At 43.7% G+C, this 26,366-nt stretch overlaps 2 pseudogenes across 1 annotated transcript in view; one reads left to right on the top strand and one right to left on the bottom strand.

The window, feature by feature from the left end:
* The window catches only part of LOC146871792 (5' exonuclease Apollo-like), a 323,020-nt pseudogene that overhangs the window by 52,440 nt on the left and 244,214 nt on the right, over positions 1-26,366 (bottom strand). The window lies entirely within an intron of this gene.
* On the top strand, positions 8,165-9,650 carry LOC146871793 (ectonucleoside triphosphate diphosphohydrolase 3 pseudogene; annotated as a pseudogene).

The raw sequence follows: 26,366 nt of genomic DNA, 5'->3' as shown, positions 1-26,366 counted from the left end.
GGGCCACACGTAGTCCAAAGCACAAGTTTGTAGAACGTCGTGAAGGGGTTGCACTCGACAATAGTGTACGGTTCCCAGGTATTGCAGTTCCTCGTCACTCGTGGGGTCCACTCGCCTCAGCTCTGTTGGGGACTCACAATGGCCGTCGAAGTCAGGAAATCCACTTCCGGGGCTGCAGGGACTTCGGACTCCGGCGGGAGCGGGAAAGTTTGCGACCGTTGATTCAAGTTTTTGGTGCTTGCCAAGCAGGGGAGTCACTCCTTGACTCCAAGGGAGATTCCTCCGTCTTCCAAAGGTAATGGAACATCGAAGGGCCAGGATTCTTCTTGTAAAGCGTCTTCCAGGGTTATCTAACTTGCAATGGAAAGGTGTACCCATCTTATAGTAAAAGAAAGGGAGGGACTAGCTCTATGACCACTCCTCTAGGAGGGTCAGGGGGTGGGTGGTTACACCCACTTCCCTTTGTCCAGTTTCGTGCCAGAGCAGGGTCTGGAAGCCCCTGAACTGGTTTGAGCTGGCATATGCACAGAGGATCCTACTGCTCCCCCAGTGCAGGACTTCAAAGCACTCTAAGAGTGCACCCAACCAGCTCCAATACACTAAATCCTGTCTGGAAGGTGGTGACACCTCCTTGTGACAGGATGCCTATTGTTGGGCCTCCTCCACTGCTAGTTTCAGTCAGCAGCAGGAGGGCAGCCCAGTATCTGAGCTGGTGGCATCCATTTTGTGATGCCAGGGCTCTTTCAGATTTCTACCGTGTTTCCACAGTGGGTACATGTCGTCCCCTCTAGAAGGGTGGGATTATACTCCCACACCAGTTACTGGTGTGCGGTTATGATTCCAAGTTGTTTGACACCAAATACAACATGTTTTGATGCAGTCATTCCAAAGTTAGCATTTACTGGGAGGTTAGAATGCACTTAAGAGTATATGGTTTAACTGCATCCACAATCAGCCACAGGGAATAGACCCTGCCAGCTGCAGAGGGGCCTTGCTCAGGCAGAGGCACCCCCTCACATTGTAAACCAAGCACCCTGCCCTCAGGATTGATAGGGCCTGCTTTAGGGGTGACTGATAGGTTTATATGTGTGTGTATGGTGAGATATAGGAACCTATACCTCTGTGAGGAGTGCTAACACTACCTCACCCAGGCTGCAGTAGCAGGCCTGAGGTGTCAGATTTAGTCTGCTTTCCAGGGGTGGCATAATACATGCTTCAGCCCCTGGTAGGCCTGTGAAGTACCTATGCCCTTGGTACCTAAGGAACGATATACTAGGGGCTCATAAGGCACCACAGTATCCAATCACTAGTGCATCTAATATGCACACCAGTCATTTAAGGGAGTAACCAGATAGGCTGGGGTCCTGGATAGCAGGATCCCAGCCAGACTAGTCAAAAACCATTCAAACACTAGGAAAAAAGTGGGGGCAACCATGCAGTCAGATTCCACCTTTGTACATAACCTCCCCTCCACCCCCCCCCCCCCCAAACGAAAGGAGATAAGGCTAACCTTGTCCAGATAAGCCTTTATTTCCTGAGTGGCCATATAAGGAAGAACCTGCACTAGCATGGTTGCTCCCTGTCTCATGGTCCACTTGGGAAATCCTACCCCAAGGGGTTCTAGAGTTTCTCCAAAGTCTAGGGAAGTTACCTGTATTGTGTTTTGGTACAGAAGCAGGCTGGTGGGGTGTCTGAGTGTGGAAGTGAGGCCCTATTTGGGGTGGTCTCAACTTCCTCAGGACACTGGTCACCATGGAAGCCTTTCTGTCCATGACTGTGTCACATCTGGCTCTAAGGGTCAACCTCTGGCTGCCTACTGCTGGGGGTTGGGTCCCTCTGGTTGGAATAGTAGAGGGCATTGGGATGTTTGGGGCAACTATGTCCCAGGTATCCCTGTGCCCAACAAAGTCCATCTGTGGGATACCTGTACCTAGGGGTAAGGGGGATCCCTCAGTATGTAGAGGAATATTCACCTGGCTAGAACTACTCTGCTGGGTGTCCCTAATCTGCTGATCAGGGGGTTCCTCTGGACAGGGGCCCACTAAGGGTCCACTGACCTCCCTGACCTCTGCAGCCCTGGGCTGACTAAGGCAGGGTAGAGAGGGGCAGAATACCTGTTCCAGACTGGGTACCACCTTGGAAGGATCCCCTGCCTTCAGAGCTGTGGCCAGGACAGGCCTGACCACTTCTGGGGCAGTTACTTCACAACGGGCAGGATCAGTTTCCTTAGAAAGCTGACCCTTACCTTTAGTCTGGTGGGGGGAGGACTGTTCCTCCCCCCCCTATGCTCTCTGTTTGTGAGGAGTGATCCATTGTTTCAGGCTTCACTCCCCTTAATTTCTCCTGGGGTGGAGGTGAGGCCCTCAGGGTCTCATCCGCTCTCTCAGGGATGCCTAACATTCTTTAATGGGCATTGTGATCTACCTCAGCCCAGGCTGAGATTTCCAGATCATTCCCCAGTAGACAATCTACAGGCAAGGTTGGAGACACTGCCACTCTCTTTGGGCCAGTGACCCCTCCCCAGCTGAGATTTACCACTGCCATGGGATGGTCTGTCCTTATTCCATCAATATTGGTCACCTGGTATCTAAACTCAGGTAAAAGCTGTTCTAGGGGCACTAGTCTCCTGGTCACCATGGTGACACTAGCCCCTGTGTCCCTGTAGTCCACAGCCTTCTGACCATTGATCATGGGCTCTTGTCTGTACCTGCCCAAAATATTGGGACTCATGGTAAAGTTGGCAAACCCCATGCCACCATCACAGACTAGAGTTGCTTGTGTAGGGGACCTGGTTAGGCCAGAGTCCACCTGAGTTCCCCAAGAAAACCCAACTAAGTTTTTGGGTGCACTCCCACCACCTGGGGGATTACTACTGGTAGTAACAGGAGGTGTTGGAGCTGCAGTGGGAGGAACATTTTCTTTATTGCCATTCTTTGGACAACTGGAGTCAGTTTTCCAGTGGCCAGGTTGCTTGCACACATGGCAATATGGTTTCTTATTGGAAGAGGAAGGATTTTGGGACCCACCCCCAGAACTGGGTTTTTAGGGCTCTTCAAAGGACTTTTCTGTTTTATTATCCCCATCTTGCTCTTTGGGCTTAGTGGAATCTTTCTTCTGGTCACCACCTTGGTTCTTCGGCCTCACCCTGGTTCTGACCCATTTGTCTGCCTTCTTTCCCAATTCTTGGGGAGAGGTCAGATCAGAGTCCACCAGGTACTGGTGTAAGAGCTGGTTTTGACAATTGTTGAGGATCTGCTCTCTCATCATTAGATTATACAATCTCTTAAAGTCAGTTGCTCTACTGCCAATTATCCAACCCTCCAGAGCCTTGGTAGCACAATTTACAAAGTCCACCCAGTCCTGTGTCTGTGCCTTCTGGTATCTCTGAACTTCAACCTGTACTGTTCAGTGGTTAAGCCAAACCCATCTATTAATGCACTTTTCAGGACTTCATAGTCATCAGCATCCTCTTCTCTAACAATGAGGAGCTTGTCTCTACCTTTATCTGAAAAGGAGAGCCACAAGATTGCTGCCCACTGTTTCTGGGGGACCTGTTGTACTCTACAGGCCCTCCCCATAGGAGTTATCCATTTGTGGATATCATCCCCACTCTGGTAGGGAGGAACAACCTTGGACAGGTTCCTATGGTCTGGAATGTAATGTCTGCCTCTAGGGACACTGTTGCTGCCACCAGGGGGTTCTAACCCCTCTTTTCTAGAAGCTCTCGGAAGCTCAAAGGCTTGTCTATCTAAGGCCAGCTGCTTGGTTCTGAGGGCAAGTCTTGCTTCCTCATACTGGAGCATCTTGTACCTTATTTCAGAGGAGGTCTCTCTTCTATTAGAGTATGAGTTCCTCTGTTGGACAGATTCTCTGTCAGAGGTGAGGAGAGGCCTAGGTCCCCTTCAAGGGAATCTAACCACTCACATCACTCTGTCAGCTCTCTTAGGGAGAATTCCCCTGTCCTTTTCAGACCCCTGTGGGTCTGGCCCTTCAATCACAGACTCCAGGTCATCTTGATTTTCATCATCTGACCCAGAGACTATGGCTGACCCACCCCCTGATCCAGATCCTCTAGCTCCTAGAGCTTGTCTAAGATCATCTGCTGTTAGCAAATTTATCAGGTGTTGTGTGGAGGGATCTGTCCTAACCCCAGGTGTCTTGCAACACACATGTCCTTCAAGTCAAAGAAGGTCATGTCCTTATACTGAGGTTGGGTGGACCAACTGGCTCCATCCCTTGAGGACATTCTAGTGTTGTGCAGTGTTGTACTACCTACACTAGTTTGTGGCCTACTGATCCTAGCTTGAGCTGTAGCAAGGGTGTGCTATCCCTTCACAAACAGCTCTAAGTTCAGTAGAACTTATTGATTCTAAGCTTAACTTTTATATGTACCTTGAGGACCTTAAGTGGTTTTCAGTTAGTAATTCAAATAGAGATGTTCTGGTAAAACAATGGCAAGCTGGAATCCCACACGCTGCCCACCAATGTGAGAAGTTGGCCTGGCATATGCTGGTCACTAGTTATAGTGGCCACCTTGCACCAGTCCAATTCGACTCTTATGGTAGATAGGTTTAAGACAACCTTTTAAAGAAAGCTATCCTAGTGGTAGCTGTGGAGAGCAGCCTTCAGGCTAAGTCTCAGATGAATGTAAAGCAGCTTGTTTTACCTTATAATCCCTTGAATTACCAAATGAAAGGACACCACACAGGTGTGTATATATATCAAATATATATGTATTTATTTCTAGACACCCTACTAATCTCTTTATGAGATTAGAAGTCCGGAACACATTCAAATATAAACGTTTCACAATAAGTTAAGCACAAATCTGGCTGGGGCCCTAGGGGCGTACCAGACCATATACTAAAAAAGAGGTTTCGAAAAGTCGACTTGCAAGGGGACAAGGCCTAGGGCCTGTAGAATCGCTGGGGCATCACAAATCCACCCAAGACAGGTACGTAAAAGACCCACGAGAGACGCGTGTAGTGTGAGAACACAGCCGCGGGTTCCCTATTGATTACAATGGAGCAAGTCGCGGTTTGATTTTTAAAGTTTTAGGGTACTTCGAGGAAGTCTACAAGCAAGCCACTTACAAGGTAAGTAATTCGAGGGCCAACACACACTAGGGCACTGAAGTGCACAAGTTACCTCACCCAGGGAAGCCGGGTGCATAGGTGTCTTTTGGTGTCGGGGTCGCTTCGCTGTTTTCTATGGAAGCCAAAGAAGACTTGCTGCTTGCGAAGACTGAAGAAGTGTCCGGTGGAATCCAAGGCTGGATTCAAGATGAAGATGACCTGAAAGCAGAAGGGACAGTGTTCACAGTCACTGTGAACACTGTCCCTGTCCCCAGTGACCCGGGGCCAGGGAGATGGATGCCCACGGAAGTCGGGTGATTTCAGGTGATCAAGGGTGTTTTGACTCTTCGCCCACGAGGTCCAGGAGGCATCGACGATGACCAGCAGCTGGATTCGGAGTGTTCCACGATGTCTGCAGCTTACTAAGGTGTCGGCAACCGGATTGGAGCCAACAAGCCTTGGCAAGAGCAAGTTTTGTGGAAATCAAAGAAAGTCAGCGGTGCAGACCAGCAAGGTCTGAGGGACTCACCCAGCGAGGGTAAGTCAGGGCAGGCCTGGATCAACCAGGGGAGCCCTTTGGTTTGATGAAGTCTTCAGGGGACCCACAAGCCAGCCGGCAAGGGATCGCGAAGACGCCTCGTGAGGATTTGCTTCACAGGAGCCACACTTGGGCCACACGTGGTCCAAAGCACAAGTTCGTAGAACGTCGTGAAGGGGTTGCACTCGACAATAGTGCACGGTTCCCAGGTATTGCAGTTCCTCGTCACTCGTGGGGTCCACTTGCCTCAGCTCTGCTGGGGACTCTCAATGGCCGTCGAGAAGTCAGGAAATCCACTACCGTGGCTGCAGAGACTTCGGACTCCGGCGGGAGCGGGAAAGTTTGCGACCGTTGATTCAAGTTTTTGGTGCCTGCGAAGCAGGGGAGTCACTCCTTGACTCCAAGGGAGATTCTTCCGTCTTCCAAATGTAGTGGAACGTCGAAGGGCCAGGATTCTTCTTGTAAAGCGTTGTCCAGGGTTATCTAACTTGCAATGGCAATGTGTACCTATCTTATAGTAAAAGAAAGGGAGGGACTTGCTCTATGACCACTCCTCTAGGAGGGTCAGGGGGGTGGGTGGTTACACCCACTTACCTTTGTCCAGTTTCGCGCCAGAGCAGAGGCTGGTAGCCCCTGAACTGGTTTGAGCTGGCATATGCACAGAGGAGCCTACTGCTCCCCCAGTGCAGGACTTCAAAGCACTCTAAGAGTGCACCCAACCAGCTCCAATACACTAAATCCTGTCTGGAAGGTGGTGACACCTCCCTATGACAGGATGCCTATTGTTGGGCCTCCTCCACTGCGAGTTTGTCAGCAGCAGGAGGGCAGCCCAGTGTCTGTGCTGGTGGCATCCATTTTGTGATGCCAGGGCTCTTTCAGATTTCTACCGTGTTTCCACAGTGGGTACATGTCGTCCCCTCTTGAATGGTGGGATCATACTCCCACACCAGTTACTGGTGTGGGGGTATGATTCCAAGTTGTTTGACACCAAACACGACATGTTTTGATGCAGTCATTCCAAAGTTAGCGTTTACCGGGAGGTTATAATGCACTTAAGAGTATATGGTTTAACCGCATCCTTAAACAGCAACAGGGAATAGACCCTGCCAGCTGCAGAGGGGCCTTGTTCAGGCAGAGGCACACTCTCACATTGTAAACCAAGCACCCTGCCCTCAGGATTGATAGGCCTGCTTTAGGGGTGACTGAGAGGTTTATATGTGTGTGTATGGTGATATATAGGAACCTATACCTCTGTGAGGAGTGCTAACACTACCTCACCCAGGCTGCAGTAGCAGGCCTGAGGTGTCAGATTTAGTCTGCTACCCAGGGGTGGCATAATACATGCTTCAGCCCCTGGTAGGCCTGTGAAGTACCAATGCCCTTGGTACCTAAGTTACCATATACTAGGGGCTCATAAGGTACCACAGTATCCAATCACTAGTGGATCTAATATGCACTCCAGCCATTTAAGGGAGTAAGCAGATAGGCTGGGGTCTTAGTTAGCAGCTTCCCAGCCAGACTAGTCAAAAACCATTCAAACACCAGGAAAAAAGTGGGGGCAACCATGCAGTCAGATTCCACCTTCCTACAGTTATCTTGTCCGATATTGGAGAAGAGACGGATGTTCAGGAAGTTCTGTACCAAAATTATGAAAGAAAAGTGAAAGACGATCAAATTCCAAACTGAGAAGACCAAAAGTGACCCAAGTAGGAAGGCAATAAATTACTGAAAGACATAACTGATAGAACCAAGTAGGTGCTTAGAGCCTTGGGTTAGACAAAATTAGTTGTGAAGTAGAAGAGGCTAAGTCAAACGACACTGATCATTTTTCGAAATGGCAAACACAGAAAGTAGAAAAACTAAATGTGTATTTCTTAGAAGATGGTTTAAAATGTGTTGTTGTTGTTGTACAGGATTACTCATGCTTCTATGGAGTGTATTGGCTTTAATAGTTTCATTCAAGGTTACATTAGGAACAATAGAAGGATATAGTGAGAATAAAACTAATGTAGAAAAGATTCAGAAAGTATACCCGACTAAAATAGATAGAAATTATTTACATAAAGACAGGTCTATAAATAATTTCTCTAACAATGTATTTTCAAAATTACTATACGAATATGTAAAGACGATGGACGTGAGGAACTGCTACGTCTGTATGCAGTTACCTGCATCTGTTTCAGAGGGAGTGACCTATCATCACCTCCCAGCAACATATGGAATAACATGTAGTGTAATAGCAAGTTTGTTTTACAAAATAGGGAAATTAGAATATTACTTTTCAGATGTAGATAACATATTTTCACAAGTACCTGTACTTAACAAATTGAATAAAGTAAAACCTCGCACTGAGGAGCCCTCCTGCCTCCCAGACTGGAGATCCCGGAGTCTTCCGAGCCCCCCTCCTCCTCCTCGTCTAATTCCTCGTCTCTGCTCCCTGTGTTGATGTGTTTGCCAGTCCAGCAACATGGGGGAGCCGCGGACTTCTCTCCGCCCGACCTGACTTGCTTCAAGCCCCCCACCCAGGAAGGGTATCTAAGGTGCTGGTGGGATGCCTTCAAAGACTCCAGTAGTGGTTGCCTTCCTGTTTCTGCTTATTAGCATTGCTGTCATCATAGCCATCGCATTTGTCCAGATCCACAAGAAAGAGGTGCTCTCTCCAGGCCTTAAGCATGGTATAGTCCTCAATGCTGGATCCTCCCGCACCACAGTGTACCAGTGGCATGCAGAAAAAGAGAATAATACAGGAGTTGTCACCCAGACCTTCAAGTGCAATTTGAAAGGTCCTGGAATAGACAACTACACAAGTAACCCTGATGGAGCTGCCAAATCTCTGGAATACTGCACCAATAAAGTCAAGGATAAGATCCCTTATCGGCAGCACAACAGCACTCCAGCTTACCCGGGGGCAACAGCTGGAATGCGGCTACTGATGTCACAGAACTGGAGTGCTGCCGATGGTGTCCTCTCAGCGCATCCACTCCTTCTTCAACAACCAACCCTTCGACTTTAGGGGAGCGCAGATCATTACTGGGCAGGAGGAAGGTGTGTACGGATGGATTACCGCCAACTATTTAATGGGCATCTTCCTGGAGAAAAACATCTGGAGGGCATGGGTCCATGCCCATGGAGCTGAGACAACTGGGGCTATGGACCTAGGAGGAGCATCCACCCAAATATCATTCATTCCTGAGGAATCTGAGCAGAACCCAAATGTAAGCACAGAGGTGGTCCTCTACGGGTACCAGTACAACGTCTACACTCACAGCTTTCAGTGCTACGGAAGAGACGAGGCAGAAAAACGCTTCCTGGCATCACTGGTTAGGACCTCGACAAGCACATCCGTGGTGGAGAACCCCTGCTACCATCGAAACTACACGGGAAACTTCACAATGAAGCACACATTCGGGAGCTTGTACTCGGCCTCCCTCCGCCCAGCAAACTACCACCCCGACCACTACATCCTCTTCAAAGGCACCGGCGACCCGGCCTTGTGTCGGGAGAAGATGTCGTCTCTGTTCAACTTCTCCGCCTGCGGGGACAGAGAGGACTGTTCCTTTGATGGCGTTTACCAGCCCAAAGTGAAAGGCAAGTTCTCTGCTTTTTCAGGGTTCTACTAAACGGCCCATGCTTTAAACCTCACTGGATACTTCTCTCTTGATGCGTTCAACACCAGCGTGTGGTCTTTCTGCATGCACAATTGGAAAGAGATTCCACTCATGGTGGCCAAGTTTGAGGAGAAATACGCTCGATCGTACTGTTTTTCGGCCAACTACATTTATTACCTTCTCGTGCATGGCTATAAGTTTGATGCAGAAACCTGGTCTCAAATTCAGTTTCAAAAAGAGGTTGGGGATAGCAGCATTGCTTGGTCCCTGGGATACATGCTGAACCTCACAAACATGATCCCTGCGGAGAGCAAACTTATCCAGATGCCCATGAGTGCTTCAGTGTTTGCTGGACTTCTCTTCTTGTTCACCGCTTTGTCTGTACTGTGCTTGATCTTCCTGGTTATCTCGCTGATTCGCACCTGCTGAGACAGACAGTGGGGACTGGACACAGCCCACAAGGACATTGAAACAGTTGAATGGCCCTCCCTCAGCGGCAAAGATTTATTCCACAACTTGCACACAGGGGGCCTGCCGCAACGTGTCGACAGCTCTTCCAGTGTGCAGGCGGCAGCTCACTCGAATGATTCTACCCTCCGCTTGTTGAACTTTGTATTGACTGATCATGGTGATTGTGCAGTATTTTGCATTTGCGTGAAAGTCCTGAACATGTTACCTGAGTCTACCTGGTTTAAATTAAATAGAAACTCTAGTATGCTCCAAGAAGCCAGTTGAGACTAAAGCTGAAAAAGGGGCATACCACAATGAAATGCTCACCCAATATTGTTCTCAATAATGTTTGTGGCACAAACCTGCATTTCTTCTAGGGGGTTTGTGGGGTCTATGGGGGACTGAGATTATTTTGGCTTTCAGTTCAAAAGCAGTGACCCACAGATTGACTCACAGGGGAGAGGAGTTGGCTAAGGCGCTCGACCTTGGACTTGGGAAACTGGGTTCGAGTCTCGGTAATGACACTGAACATCCTGTGATTCTGGGCAAATTACTTAATCTCCTCGTGCCTAAAAAAATGAATGTCCTCATGTAACGTAACTGGTGCTATGTAAAGCGCTCTGATATATGATTGGATTCGGGTCGAGTTTGCGCTATATAAAACTCTGCAAATAAATAAAAAAATAAAAGTATTAGGTGAATTTTTCTTAGAAAATAAAGAACTAACATTAGAGTCCATATTTAGAAATAATCTAACTTGCAGCTTAAAGAAGGAGGAAAGGATTTTTTTAGATATAGTTGAAGAAAGGAGATTGAAAATGCAAAAGAAAGTACCTGAGGGAAAAGACCGTCTGGGACGTTGAAAGAGAAAATCATTTGAAAGGAGAAGCTAGTCCAACAGTGGCTTTGGATTGGCCTCAGAAAGGAAAGTTGTGTATTAGAAGGAATCAAACTGCATATGATAATTATTTTGTAGGTACGAGTGATTGTCATGATACATATCGAATCATGGGTGGATGGGGATTTAAAGGAGGAAATGATCCAGTTTTTCCTGGATTATATTTTATCTGCGGGAACTAAGCATATTATCGTTTGCCAGACCATTGGTATGGCACATGTTATATAGGCCTGGTTTTCCCAAAGATATTCCATGTGGGAAGAGGAAGAGATGGTGTACATAAGTTAGGTAGTCAACTAACTCGTAGAAAAAGAGAATCTTGGTCAGAAATTGTAGGAGACATATTTGGAGCATTGATACCAGCAGTGGGAATATCTCTGAATGCACACAAAATTAGAAAATTATCAACAGTAGTGGATCGCTTGTCAACAAGCACCGCCGGAGGATTCTTATCGGTAAATACAGAAATGGTTGCCATGCGTGCCATGGTAATGCAAAATCGACTTGCCCTTGATATAATTCTGGCAAAAGAGGGTGGAGTCTGTGGAATGCTGAAAGTTCATCATTTAAAGACATACATTAAAAATATAACTGATTTGCATGAAGAAATTGCACCACTGGAGGTTGAAGGTGTTTGAGAAAAGATTGGAAAGAAATTTTCCTCTATTAAAGATTTTCTGTTTAAATTAGGTAGTACATTTTTAGGAAAGATCCTATTTTCATTAACATGTGTGATATTTTTAGTATTAATCTTAAGACTAGGATGTTTATGTTACGAAAGAAAGAAAATACAGAAAAACATAAAAAGAGAAACTTTGAAGAAAAGAGAAAATAAGAGACGAGAAAGAGAATTTGAAGAAGTAGTATTAGAAAAAATGAAAGATAGTATGTATAAAAAGGCAAGAGAAGAAGAGACAGGTGAAACAGAAATGTGAACTAATAAAATCTTGGATTCATTTCTTTTTATAGAAGTTACAACATTTTTGGTAGTGTGGTGATATAATCACCAAAGGGGGGATTGATGGAGCAGGTAGTGCAAACTTTTGTATACCTCCTATATTTTGCATGGAAATACTAATTAGATAATCTGTTAATTATAATATTATTAAACGAGTACTGCATGTATATTATTCAACATTATTAAAACCAAATTACACGTGGGAGACTGCTATTTGAATGGCTTAACAATTCATGTAACTAAAATCTGTACGCATAATAACAATAGTATATGTGGTAATTGTATATTGCATGATATATTGCTTTGTGATGTTTGCATCTTCGTGGAGGATCGAAAAGGTGACTATGATTGCTTTAAATGTCGCTATGTGCTAGATAAATACAAACACATAAAGGGATTAGTAAGGAGTTAACATTAGAATCATCAATTTTATATATTAATTATTCTTTTGTGTTTGTTTCGCTTAAGTTGACATCTGGGCCTAATCCAAAATGGCCGCTGACACCGTACCCAGAAGTGGCCACCCTCTCGTGAAGCGTGGAGTCAACTACGCATGTCCGGACGGAATCAGGAACTTCTTAGCAACCTTTATACATCATGTCCCCGGTCAAGGATAACAGTTTGGTGGTCTGCCAAGATAAGAGAACAATCAAGCATACAACAGACCGGAACAAGCCGATACTAATGTGAACTAGTGACCTCACAACTCGGACTGAACTGAGGCGCTGGGAATAAGAATCAGACGATCCCAACCAGCCAATCACCACTGTTCTAGGCCTAAAAATATATCTTCTTAACCTGATATTATTATAAAAGGGTAGTAGAATAGAGAGAAAGGGTCGTCAACGCCTCATACTGATGGTCCAGATGCTGTTTGATGACTGCAAACTTTTTCCAAATCCACGGGCTATGATAGATGCTTGCACGATTTCTGGTCCTTTGATAAAATTGGGGACTGTAACGTGCTGAGCAGAGGACTTTGAACATTGAGCTTTGGCCTGCTTTATTCGGACAATTTACGACAAATTTGGTTATGCAGAGCCAATAAATTAGAAGACCCCAGATAGCCAGATTAGGTAAATCTGATGTTTTGTGATTTACTTAAATTGATCTAGAAATTCTAAACTTTTGACGAAACAAACGAAATATAAATCATTATGAAAATATAGATAAACAAATATTGATTAACAAGAAATTATGAGTTTGTGGTGTTTCATTAAGGGAAATAAGGATTCTGAGTCTTGAATGTGTTTTAGATGGTTCTAAATCACCATCAACCAATCCAACTAAGTGGAGTGCCTTGATGTTTAGGATTAGGGATCTATAGGTGACGATTGCTAATGTATATTTGTAAAATAACTTTTCTCTCCCTATAGGTTATAAGGTGTTTCCCCCACATGTCCAGCGTAAGAATTATATCATCCCTCCTGTGTGCAGACTCGTGAGAGAGAGACGTATGAGTGTTGGTGTTATGAGCCCCACCAATGAATGCATGTGTGAATGAGGTAGTGTGACGGCGGGTCTGTGACGCAGGGAGGATAGTTGTGCTCTCACTTTTTCCCAGAGTTGTTGTTTTGCACTGGATCAGATGCACCGCAACCTCTTCTCCCAAACGCCAACAAGCCCAATGCAAACCAACGCCACAAACGAGCGAAACTAACCCAAAAACAACACGCCGCCCAATGACATAGGAGGGCCCATTTTTATACCCTTTTTCCCCTTACATCCTATGAACATGGTTACTTTTAGGAGCAGAGAAAGTGTTCTGATTGGACAGTTCGGGGTTATTATCAGTTCGTCATTTTTTCCCAGTGTAAACTGGTTTTTCATGGTAACTTGGCATAGGAAGGCACACATTGGAAAAGTTACTCCAAATTCTCAGGCGAGAGCAGCAAATGTATCTTATTCTATGGGTTACTTATTGTCCTGTCCACTGTTCCCACATAGTCATCTATTGGCTTGCGGTCAAATCCTCAAATTCTGTCCTTGACAGGGAACACGGTGTCAGGAGTTCATGTCACTTGGTGATCTCCAGAGCCCTCTGAGCATGCGCAGAAATCATCGCATTCACATGGTGGCATCTGCTTCAGACAACGCCATCTTGGGTACTGCGGCCTAGTAGGCCCGAATGCCAACTTAAGCAAAAATAGACATAACAGTAATTAAAATATAGAAATGAAGATGCCAATGTTTAAACCCACACTAATCCCATTATATATTAGTATTTTCCTAGCTGTAGCAACATTTAAAGCAATAATACTTACCATTTGATGACTTCTAAAGCACAAACGATCACAAAGCAACATAAATCATGCAATTTTACTATTTCACCACAATCTAAGGCTAGTTTGCGTACCATAGTTAATTAATTAATTGTTCTGCCATGCAATTAGCAATTTAGTCCCAAGTATATTTCGTGTTTATCAATGTGCAAAAGTTGATTAATAAATTTTCGCTGCAAACATGTTATTGTAAATTCATTTTAGAATTATTATTTAATTAATTTCATGCAAATTAGAGGAGGCATACAAAATTGTGTTTTACCTGCTCCATCAATCCCCCCTTTGGTGATTTTAAACATCAGCACTACTCACTAATTTCACTAAATGTATCTACGGAAATGGTTTTATTTAGTTCCACTTGCATTTGTTAGTTTAAATCATAGTGTTCTCCATACTGTTCTCTTTTGTTTTCTTGTACATAATTCTTCTTATTCTATTTCTTCTATATCTCTTTCTCTTATTTCTTTCTCTTTCTTTTTCTTGTTTTCTCTTTTTATCTTCTTTTGTAATTTTCTTCTTTTTATGCACAAACATCCTAATCTTAATATTAATACTAAAATAATCACAAAAGTCACAGGTATCAGTATTTTTCCCACAAATGAGCTACCTAATGTTGTTAATAAGTTCTTAATAGTGGAAAAACCCTTACCAAGTTTCTCCCATACACCTTCAACCTCCATTGGAACAATTTCTTCATGCAATTCAGTTATATTCTTAATATATTTCTTAAGGTCCTGACTTTTATCAGGAATATAAGTACAGCAATGTTGTACTTTCAGCATTCCACAGACTCCTCCCTCTTTTGCCAATATAATGTCAAGGGCAAGTCGATTTTGCATTATCCTAGCTCTCATGGCAACCATTTCAGTATTTACCATTAAGAACCCTCCAGCTGTGCTTGTTGATAAACAATCCACAACTGTAGACAATTTTCTAATTTTATGTGCATTCAGAGATATTCCAAATGCTGGTATCAGTGCTCCAAAGATATCCCCAATAATTTCTGACCAACTCTCCCTCCCTCTACGTGTTAGCTGTCTACCTATATCGTGCAATCCGTCATCTCCCCTTTCCACATGAAATATTTTTGGAAAGACCAGGTCTAAGTAACAAGTCCCATACCAATGGTCCGGCAACTTATAATAAGCTCTCTTTCCACAGATGTAATATATTCCAGGGAATACCGGATCTTTTCCTCCTTTAAATCCCCATCCTCCCATGATTTTGTATAAGTCATGGCACTCACTTGCACCTATAAAATAATTATCATATACAGTATTATCTCTACTTATGCATAATTTCCCTTTCTGGGGCCATTCTAAAGCCATTGTTGGGTTTGTTTCTCCCTTTAAATGATTTTCCTTCCCAACATCCCAAAATGTTGCTTCCATCTTTTCCCCAGACACCTCCTTTTGCATTTTAGCTCTCCTCTTCTCTACCATGTTCAGGAAAGATTTCTCTTCTCTTCTTAAACTACAAGTAAGGTTATTCTTAAACATTTCTTCTAAAGTTAATTCTCTTGTTTCCAGGAAAAATTCACCTAGTGTTTTACCAGGAATCACCTTGTTTAGTTCAGGAACTACAGGAATCTGTGTGAAAATATTATCTATATCAGTGTATTAGTTTTCTAATTTTCCTGTTTTATAAAAAAAACTAGCTAAGACACTGCAAGTTATCCCATATGTCAAAGGAAGGTGATGATAAGTGACACCTTCTGATACAGATGCAGGTAACTGCATGCATACATAGCAGTCTCTAACCTCCATTGTTTTAACATATTCATACAACAACTTTGAAAAAACATTGTTAGAAAAATTATTTATGTACTTATCTTTGTGAAATTCTGTTCTATCTACCAATTTTGTGACATGACTGTCATCAGACTTTGCATCATTAGTTCCATTTACAGTGTCTCCACCTATATCTTCAAATGTGACTCTAAATGAAATTGTTATTGCTGATATAATCCACATAAGCATTAATAATCCTGTACAACAAAAACACATTTTACACCATCTCCGGAGAAATCCACATGTTGGGTTTCTATTTTCATCGTTTGCCATTTTGGTAATGATCAGTGTCTTTTAACTTAGCCTCTTTCTTCAACAATTTACCTTTGTCTAACCCTAAGGCTTTAGTTGCCTACTTGGTTCTTTTCTGGTGATGTGTCTTGTCCGGGTCTTAATTCCTTTCGATTTCTTTTTGTCACTCAAGCCATGTGTGAATCGTCCTTATCCTTAAATTCACAGTCTCTGTTCAGAATTTCCTGATCATCCGTGTCTTCTCTAGTGTCAGACAAGATAACTCTCAGGATTTCCGAATCTTCTTCTCCTTTATCCACCTCTTGCACAGTCACTCTTAGACTTTCTTGGCTATCAGCTTCCTCTTGTATATCAGGAAGTACCACACATGTCCATTCCGGTGACTTGTACTTCGGGTTTGGTTTCTTTATCCTCTTTGTGCTTTGCAAGTGCTTCTGATCCGTGTCCTTTTGTTTCTCTTGACTAGACACTTCATTCACTTGTTCAGCATTGTCGGACTTTATTCTGGTTAGTCGGTATCTCAACCTCTTGATTTTGTTGGGCCAAATACCTTCTTTCAAAGGCCTTTTCAATTTAGATCCTTTCCCTTCTCGCTCAGTTTTCCAAGCTCTTTTCCTCAAAATTCTTCCACATTTACTTTCTGCTTCACTTTCTTCTGATTCTGTCTCTGTCTGGATTTCACCTCCTTTGGATTTTATCCTCAAGATTTCAGGTTCACTGTCTGTATCTATCCCTCCTCGTGTTTCTTCCACCCAATCTTCCTGCTGACTATCTGACCCTTTTTCTACCTGTGTGTGTTGTGTCCCTACACCTCCTCGGGGTTCTTCTGCAATTACTTCACCCTCACTCTCTGTATCTAATTCCTCACCTTCTATCTCTATGATTTCGGGGGGAATTTCTCTTGTGCTTGTACTCGGGATTTCTTTTCCAAAGATTACTTGTTCAGTTTTTCCAGTATCATGATTTATTCTTTCTTGTATTTCTACTGGTTCTGTCTCAGATTCCGAGCCTGTATCAGAAATTTCAAGTCATCTTCTTAGTGGTATATTTTCTTGTCCAGTAACTTGACTTAGACCTTTTTCTCCTGCTTCTGGGTTCTGTCTTGTTCTCGTTTCTTCTGATTCTGATTCGGAATTGGTATCTGACACTTCTCGTTGTTCCTCTTCAGATTGATCTTCCGAATTCGGGACTCGAAGAGTGTGACTGGCATGAATCCAGTTTTTCAACCCTGCACACTTCACAGCAGTTGCTGTTAGAATCACTTGTTGTGGTCTTCCCCAGCGTGGAACCAGACAATTTCTTCTTCAGTGTACCTTTGTGCGGACCCAATCTCCAGGACTCAAGTCATGAGCTGGCTTCTTTTCAAGAGTGGTCGCATCTGGTCCAACCTGATGAAACACAGAAAGTACCATATCAGCCAATCCTTTGCAATAATCCAAGACGAAGTCATCAGATATTTGCAGCAGTTTGTTGACAGAAATAAAAACATGTCTCATTGCTCTACCCATGATAATTTCATGGGGGCTCAGGCCAGTTTTCCTATCAGGAATTGATCTAATGCTCATCAGAACCAGAGGCAAGACATCTGGCCATTTTAGACCTGTGGCGAAACACATTTTCCCCAATTTCTTCTTTATGGTGCCATTCATTTGTTCCACCACTCCAGAAGCCTCTGGTCGGTAGGCACAATGCAGTTTTTGTTGAACATTCAATGCTTCACAAATCAATTTTATAACATCATTCTGGAAATGTGTTCCTCTATCTGTTTCAATTGTTACTGGGAAACCAAACCTAGGAATGAACTCTCTTAGTAGGAGTTTTGCTACAGTAACTCCATCATTCCTTCTGATCGGGTATGCCTCAACCCAACGAGAAAACAGACAGACAATCACCAGTACATATCTTAGCCTGTTGCATGAGGGCGTTTCAATGAAATCAAGCTGCATTCGAGTGAAAGGACCTCCCTCCCATCCTATGGTTCCCAAGCTTACCACAGTTTTCCTTCCTGGATTAAATCGCTGGCATATGAGACATCTCTGACAAAGGCTCTCTGCTATAAGCCAAAACTTTGCATTATACCAGGTCTGTTTAAAAAGTCTAATCATGGCATCCCTGCCTCTGTGGGCCTGCACATGGTACATCCGCGCTCTGTGGACAAGGTCTTAAATATCTGGTACCCGTTAATGAGTTGGGGTCGCTCGTTGAGCCTGTTACCATCAGTCCTATGATTGCACCATATCCCTGAGAAACATCAGAAGGGATGGGTCTGGTGACCCCAAGCAAGCGCGGTAAGCCACTGGGCCTCCCCCCGCTCCATCCTTATTTGTTGGCTATTAAACCCGCTGCCGCTTGATCAGGTGAGATGAGGACAAAAAAAAAAAAATGGTCGAGATCATGCTATCAGGCATTACTGGTCTTCTATCTCTGTGAACCCAAATTCTGTCTACTTCTCGTTCTGTCAATCCTGATTGTATCCACTGTTTCTTCTCCTCTTCCCCTTCCTGTAACTGTCTCACTTCATCCCATGTACTTACGGTGTTAGTAAAAAGCAAGGGACATAAATCCATTTCCTTTTCCCTGTTACGATTTAATGAAGTCTGATTTCGTGCACAGTACTGCGCTAGATTATTGGCAAATTCACTGCCTGCTGACACGTAATCGGTTCCCTTCCTGTGTGCGCTACATTTTATCACAGCGATCTGTTTAGGCAGCTGTATCGCCTCAAGTAATTTTCCAACTATTTCTGCGTTTCTAAATGGAGTTCCACTTGACGTCAAGAAACCTCTTTGGGACCAAATTTGCCCAAAATCATGCACCACTCCAAACCCATACTGGCTGTCAGTAACCACAGTGACTCGCAAATTGTTTCCAACTTGCATGCTCTAATCAGTGCAAACAACTCAGCAACTTGAGCAGATCGTACTCCTCTCAAACAAGATGCTTCCAACACAGTCGCTACAGTGCACACAGCATATGCAGCACTCAAAATCCCTTCTCCAGTTCTTAGGCATGAACCATCCACAAACATTACATAGTCACTCTCTTTCAGAGGCACATCTTTTATGTTTGAACGCGGTTTGGTACAAAAATCAAGCACTTCCAAACTATCATGATCTACTTCATCTTTCACTTCTGCATTCACAGCATCAGGTAGTAATGTTGATGGGTTCACATTAGTGCATCTTACAAGACTCACATTTGTAGCACCCAAAATCACCTTTTCAAGCTGTGTCAGTGACAGAGAGGAGACCCGCCCGTATGGCGGAGCCCTATCCTTGTTCAGCGAACTGCGGGCGGCGGCCCTGTGTATCTCCTTTCTTTTTTACCAATAAAGGTTTTTGAAAATTAAAAAAAAAAAAAAAAAAATCACCTTTTCATACTTATTTATTTATTTATAAAGTTTTATATAGCGCGAACCTGACCCACGAGGGTATCAGAGCTCTTTACAGTATAAGAACATAAATGGATGAGGTGGTATACACACATTCAAAAGTGTCAATTCGTACATAAGAAATATAAAATTTATGAATAACAAACATAGAGGACCGTGAAACTGCAGGACATTGTACAATAGACAGTTAGTGAACATTAGGTGATTGTATTAGCAAACATACATATTAAGACCTCAATCGATTCACAATAGATATAAAGTGTATAGAAAAACCAAGGGGGACCCACAGCGGCTAAGCGTTACATAACATACAGTTATTGAGCAATATGATCTGTGATAGTAGTCTTACAAAAAAATAGTCTCGTCCATTCCACCTGAGATAGGTAATGGCATTTGGATCATAAAGATGACTCGGTGACATCCTAGAGTTGAAACTTAAGGCATGTATTTGTTCATTAGTAGTATTTTTTCTTCTTTTTTGAAGGTGGTAAGGGAAGTGATTCCACTCACTACTGGAGGTAAGGAGTTCCAAATCTTAGGTGCAATCCCTGAGAAAGCTCTACAACCAGTTCTCTTCTTGTGGAAGGATTGAGGTTTCAGAAGGAAAGTGCTCGCACTTTGCGGTTGTCTACTGCCTCCAGACCTTTCTAACTTTAGAGCCAAGTAGCTGGGTGTATTGTTGTGAATTGCTTTGAGTGTCATGCAGGCCACTTTAAGGTTTATTCTTGCCTCGTATGGCAACCAATTCAGGGCTTTCAAGGTTGGATAGGTGTGACTATTTCTTTTTGTTCCTGATACCAGTCTAGCCGCAGCATTCAGTGCTGCTCTCAGCTGAGCCAACTTGTATTTAGGGAGACCACAGAGGGGGGTGCTTCCGTAGTCTAATCTTGGTAACACTAGTGCTTGTACTGCCAATTTTAGATCAGCCTGAGGGAGGAAGGGTTTGAGCTTACTTAATATACTCAACTTGTGATTAGCACCCTTGTTGGCGATAGAGATGTGTGACTGCATATTCAGATGTTTGTCTATAGTGATTCCAAGTGATTTTGCTGAGTCAATGATGAGGGGGACACAATCAAAGGAGGTTAGGTATTTTAACCATAGGTCTAGCTTTGGTGTGTGGCTCGGTGGCGAGATGAGAATGAAGTCTTCTGGCGAGGTGATTTTCAGATACAGCTGGGTGTCATCCGCGTACAGGTGATATAGGATGTTCGCTGATTTCAGAGCGTTCGCCAAAGGCTCCATTAGGAGGTTGAAAAGAATGGGTGATAGGGCAGATCCCGGAGGATCACCAAGGATGACCATAGAGGGTTGCGAGAGTGAATTCTTCATCTTGATTCTTTGAGTTCTGTTATTCAAGAAGGAGGAGAACCATTACAACACTGTGCCCGAGAGACCCATCCTTCGTTCCAATAGGGACAGAAGGTTGTCATGCTTGACCGTATCGAAGGCGGAGGACAGATCAAGAAGTATCAATAGGCATGATTCATTGCGGTCAAGCATTTTTAGTATGTCATCCATAATATGTGTGAGAGCAGATTTTGTGCTGTGTCCTTGGCGAAAGCCCGATTGGTGACTGTCTAAGAGGTTGTAATGCTCAATGTGGTTACATAGTTGAATTTGTACACATTTCTCCCAAAGATTCGCCAAAGTGGGGATGTTGGTTATAGGACGGTAGTTGTTTAGATCAGATGGAGTGGTGTCTGCTTTCTTTAGAATGGGTGTGACCTGCCCTATTTTAAGGCAGTCCGGAATGACACCTTGACTCAGGGAAGCATTTAAAATTTTAGCCCATAGTGGTAGGATCGATGTTTTTAAAGTTTTGAACAGGGCAGGAGGCAGGGGGTCAGAGAAATGATTGGAAGGGTTGATTGCTTGAAGAGTGTTGTTGATACTTTGTTGAGAGATTGGCGAAAAGGTGTGCCATGAGGCATTGTTTTTAGTGACTTCCCCTAGATTATTAAAATGTACTTTGCATAGATCGCCACAGTTAGAATCTTGGACCATAGTTTGCGGTAGCGCCATCCTGGAATGCATGTCAAGCTCGATGGTCTTAGTCTTTTTGTGGAAGAAATTGGCAAGCACGTCACAGGTAGGTGTGGCCAGGTCGTTTAATTCCCTAGAGTTAGTTGTATTGCATGATTGATGCTTGACGATTTCAAAGAGTTTTTTTTGGTCGGTTAATAGCTTGATTCAGCTGAGTTCTGAAAAAGTCTGCCTTTGCCTTAAGAATCTTCCTATTGTAAGAATTCCTTAGCTTTCTAAGGTGCTCAAGGTTATCAGTGGTAGGAGCCGATTTCCATAGACGCTCTACAACTCTTAGATGTCTATGCTCTGAGTTCAGGCCCTTGTTGAACCAAGGTTTGGAAATCTTAGGGGAGATGTTTTTTTCCTGGAGGGGCGCTGTAGAGTCCAGGATTTCAAGTAACGAGGAATTGTAGAAGGTTGTGAGGTCATGTACATCGTCATGTCCATCATGTGGGTCAGAGCGGAGTGATGGGGTTGATATTTTTTAAGTTCATTTTCCATTGCCTTGTTTTTGAGGGTTGGCCCCTTTTTTGAGTAGCTTCGCTGTTGATGTAGAAGAGGATGCAGTAATGATCAGACCAATCGCATGGGGTGATGGATTCAAGTAGGACGATGTTTGATTTTGCAATAATGAGGTCCAATGTCTCTCCCTTGATATGAGTTGGTCTGTCACAGAATTGAGATAGCTCCTATTCTGACAGAAACTCTTTAAGACAGCCTACAATATGATCGTTTGCGTTGTTCCAATGGAGGTTAAAGTCACCCAAGAAAATATGAGGGACTTGTGAGTTGGCATTGGATGCCATGATCTCCATTATCTCAGCAATACAGGTCAAGTTATCGCCTGGAGGGTGGTAGAATATGTGTAGCTTGCTGGTGATGCGCTTAGCATCAGAGATATTAATGCAAAGGTAACCACAAGAGGATAGCCCGATGGCGTCTGCTTGCTTGACTGAAATTGAGTTCCGATAAATGCAGGCTACCCCTCCCCCTAGTTTCCCAATTCTATCTAGTCGGATTAGGTCATGGGAAGAAGGAACCAGTAAGTCGAGGATGGGAGAGGAGGAGCTATTTAACCAAGTTTCTGTGAGGACCATAATGTCTAAATCATTCTCTAAAATGAGATTGAATATATCAGTAGTATGTTTGCTAGCAGATCTGCAATTAATAAGCCCACACTTCAACTTGTTAATAGAGTGGTTTAAAGTAATCTGTTCTAAGTTGATATTAGTGAGGTTATCTCTATTTACAGATCTGTTGTTGAGATTCGGTTCTCTGAGGGGATTGGTTACAATGCTGTGAATAGTGTCATATTGGGACTTACAGTTGTCAGTATCCCGGGCATAGGATGTGAGGAGTTCATCAATGTCTCTGTCAGATAGTTCATCACATAACCTCCTAGGCCACGAAGGGGAGGGTAAACAACCCGAGTTAGTGTTTATGGGGAGTGTGAACTTGGATATGTGTGTATTGGGTTGGACGTTGATTTGGTTATACTGAATAGAGTTCTCAGTGTGAGCCTTCGTAGGGATGGAGTTTCTCATTTGGAGACTGATTTGATTCACGGTGTCATTGGTGGCTCTGTGCAAGATAAGAAGTTTTTTTAGGGATAGTAGAAAGGTTATGCATTTCGTCCTTGAGATGGGATAGGCCAGTGGCTAACTCATTAAGTTGAGTGTTCCAGACTGAATTGGAAAAGTAGGTAGTAGGTGTGGGCGAATGATTAATTATGGAGGGTGATCCGCCCGTGGAGTCATAGTACATGGACTCCAAATGCTTGGGGATATCTACATTAGGTAAAGGTGTATGATCCGTTATAGAGGGCGATCTGCCAATATGTTCTGAATGCAAAACCACGTTCTCCATTTGCTTTGGGAAAGCTTCAATAGGGGTCAATGTGGGAGGGTGAACCAGAAAGTTTAATGTGGGATCCACGTCCGTGAGAGGAGTGGTATAAAGGCTAGACAGCCGGATGGGGGCTTCCTCGTGAAGCTGGGGAAACGTCACTGTGTTCTGTGAATGGATGGGTGGGGTGAGAGTAGCGGGTGTAAGAGTTCCCTCAGATATCGAAGAGGACAGTGGGTGAAGGGGGTCTAAGCGATCCTCTTTGAATGAGGGGGGGAAAGAAGAATGTTGGTGGCATCCCGTTTGGTGCCATCCCGCGAGGAAGGCAGGGATAACAGTGGTGCGTCAGACATGATGGGATCGGGTGCACAGCCTAACCTTGTCTCTTCAGGTCTGGGGGATCCAGGAGTGGACTCGACCAAATGGACTAGGTGGTAGGGATTACTGGTGGTTTCTGCACTGTTGAGGACAGAGGCTAAGTACAACCCAGTCACACCTGGGCAAGGGGGCCCATGCTTATTTGGATCGGGCGTGTCTGGGTGGTTGGACATAATGTCAGGGACGACATATGTCAGATTGGGCGAGTTTGATGTAGTATTTTGGAGAGGAGTAAGGGAGGCCTCTAAATCCTGAGGATGCGGTGAGTGTGCTAGTCTTATTATTTACTGTTTTCTTGATGGTAGGGAAGAGCCTGTCAATGATATCGAGATTATCGTTAGAGGCTTGTATGAGAATATCACCATTGTTGTAGATAGTAATGGTGGTTTCGCTGGGCAAAGGTCCGAGGCAGTAACCGTCAATTTGAGGGCATGCGGGGATTTCTTCGTTATGGAAATTCGGAGCATAGTTAGACGACTATGCGTCATGAACTGCGTTTTACTTCTTTTCAAAAGGATCGCCACATCATGGGGAACAAACACTTTCACAGGGTATCCCATTACAATTCCTTCACTTTGTTCCAGACTTTTACAGGTGGCAGCTACTGCTTTCAAACATCCAGGCAATGCTACAGCTACTGGATCTAGTACAGCTGAAAAATAAGCAATCGGTCGTCTAAATCTTCTGTGTCTCTTCACTAATACGGAAAGAGCACATCCATCTCTCTCACTGCAATAAAGCTCAAATGCTTTTTCATAATCAGGTATTCCAAGAGCCGGTGCTTCACACAAGCTGTCTCTCAATTGTTTAAAAGATTTCATCTCTTCCTTATTCAACTCAAGTGGATCTTTCACATCACTTTTTGTCAGTCGTACTAGTGGTTTTGCAATCAGAGAAAAATTGCTGATCCACTGACGGCAGTATCCCACCATTCCAAGAAACATTCTGACTTCACTCTGTCTCATTGGGGCTCTCATTCCTTTAATGATTTTAATTATGTCCATTGTTACTTTTCTCAAGCCCTTTTCAATCTCATGACCCAAGTATTGTACTTCTTTCTGACAAAACTGCAATTTTGATGGTGATACTTTAAGTCCTGCATCTGCCAAATGATTTAACAGTGCAACTGTGTCAACCACACATGCTTCTCGCGTCTTCGATGCCACCAATAGGTCATCGATATATTGAACAAGCACTGAACTTTCTGGCATTTTTAAATCTTCCAGTGACTTCTTTAGAATCTGATTAAATATAGAAGGACTCTCTGTATACCCTTGAGGGATACGGCACAATGCCAAAATACGCTCGCCGAACCGGAACGCTAAACTTTGTTGGCTATCAGGGTGCAATGGAATAGAAAAGAAAGCATGACACAAGTCAATGACTGTGTACCATTCTGCATCATGGGGAATCTGGTATAGAATTACTGAAGGGTTTGGCACAATGGGACAGCAAGGAACAACAATATTATTCACCATTCTCAAATCCTGTATTATCCTAAAGGTCCCATTTTGCTTTTTCAAACCCATGATCGGAGAGTTACATGGACTGCTCATTATCTCTCTCAGAATTCCTTGTTCAATCATTCTGTCTATTACAGGTGTTACTCCTGCAATTATTTCTGGTGTTAATTTATACTGAGGAATATTCAGGTAATTTACTCCTTCTTTTACAGTTATTTTCACATCATCTACTCTTTTCATCAATCCAACATCCTCTCCTGTGAAATCCCACACTTCTGTTTTCACTGTGTCTTTTAACTCTTGAGGTAATCCTTCTGGATCAAATACAACAAATGCTTTGGTAATTTCTGGTTCTAGGTTTGCCATTGTCATTCTATACAGTACATCATCGTCTGGAGTTTCAAAGGCTATACCATCAGGTGTACAAAAGATGGTACAGTTCATTTTACAAAGCAAGTCCCTCCCTAACAGATTTACAGGACTAGTGTCACAAACTACAAAACGATGCATATCAGCAAATTTGCCTATTCTAACCTTTACCGGATCAGTAAGATAAGCTTTTATCTGTTTATTTGAAACTCCAAACTACTTGGATTGTTTCACCCGAGAGAGGAAGATTTTTCACTTCAGCTGATATAACTGTTGAACGAGTAGCACCAGCATCCACTAGGAAAGTAATGTTTACTTCATTCACCTTTCCATCCACAAAGGGTCCTGTCTGGTCTACTTCTAGAGTTGCGCCAAGTACGCACTCCTCTTCCTCTCCTAGGCACCGTCAATAACTCTCTTCTGACTCACTCTCATCGCGTTGCAGCCAATACTGCGAAATGGCACCAGCGCGCGGTTGCTTTGTTACCTGTTCTTTGTTGTAGAATCCTGTCTCATTACTGTATCTTTGAGGATTTACGTTCTGTGGAAAAGGTGGCTTTGGCACCTGACACTGTTGGGTAACAACCTGCTGCTGTCGCTGCGGTTGGCAACTCACCTCATCCTGCACCCGTTGATTTAATGATGAATTATCACCATTAGCTTTCGGTGGCAATTTACACTCGGATTTCCAATGCCCTAATTTTCCGCAATTATGACATGGCTATTTCTTTTTAGCTTCATCTATGCTAATCTGTCCTTTTCCTTTTCCAATATTAGGTTTTGGTTTTGCTTGCCCTATTCCATTAGCTTGTTCAATTAACTGGAATTCCTGTCGCTCCGCTACCTTAACCTGTGCCCACATTGCCTTTTCTTTTGGCTTCAATTTCATCACTAAAATATTTTGCATGCCGTAACACTTTGTCTATCTTTTTGTTTTGCCAATCTACTGTATGCTGTTTAATCATTTCACTAACTTCAGGCCTTAAACCATCAACATATCTGTACACAAAATGACTCAAATCCTTTTCACTCAATTTCTCG

Source organism: Triturus cristatus, chromosome 1_1 (genome assembly GCF_964204655.1).
Source record: "Triturus cristatus chromosome 1_1, aTriCri1.1, whole genome shotgun sequence".
NCBI lineage: Eukaryota > Metazoa > Chordata > Amphibia > Caudata > Salamandridae > Triturus > Triturus cristatus.
The sequence above is the reverse complement of the archived record's forward strand: the minus strand, read 5'-3'. Positions and strand labels throughout refer to the sequence as shown.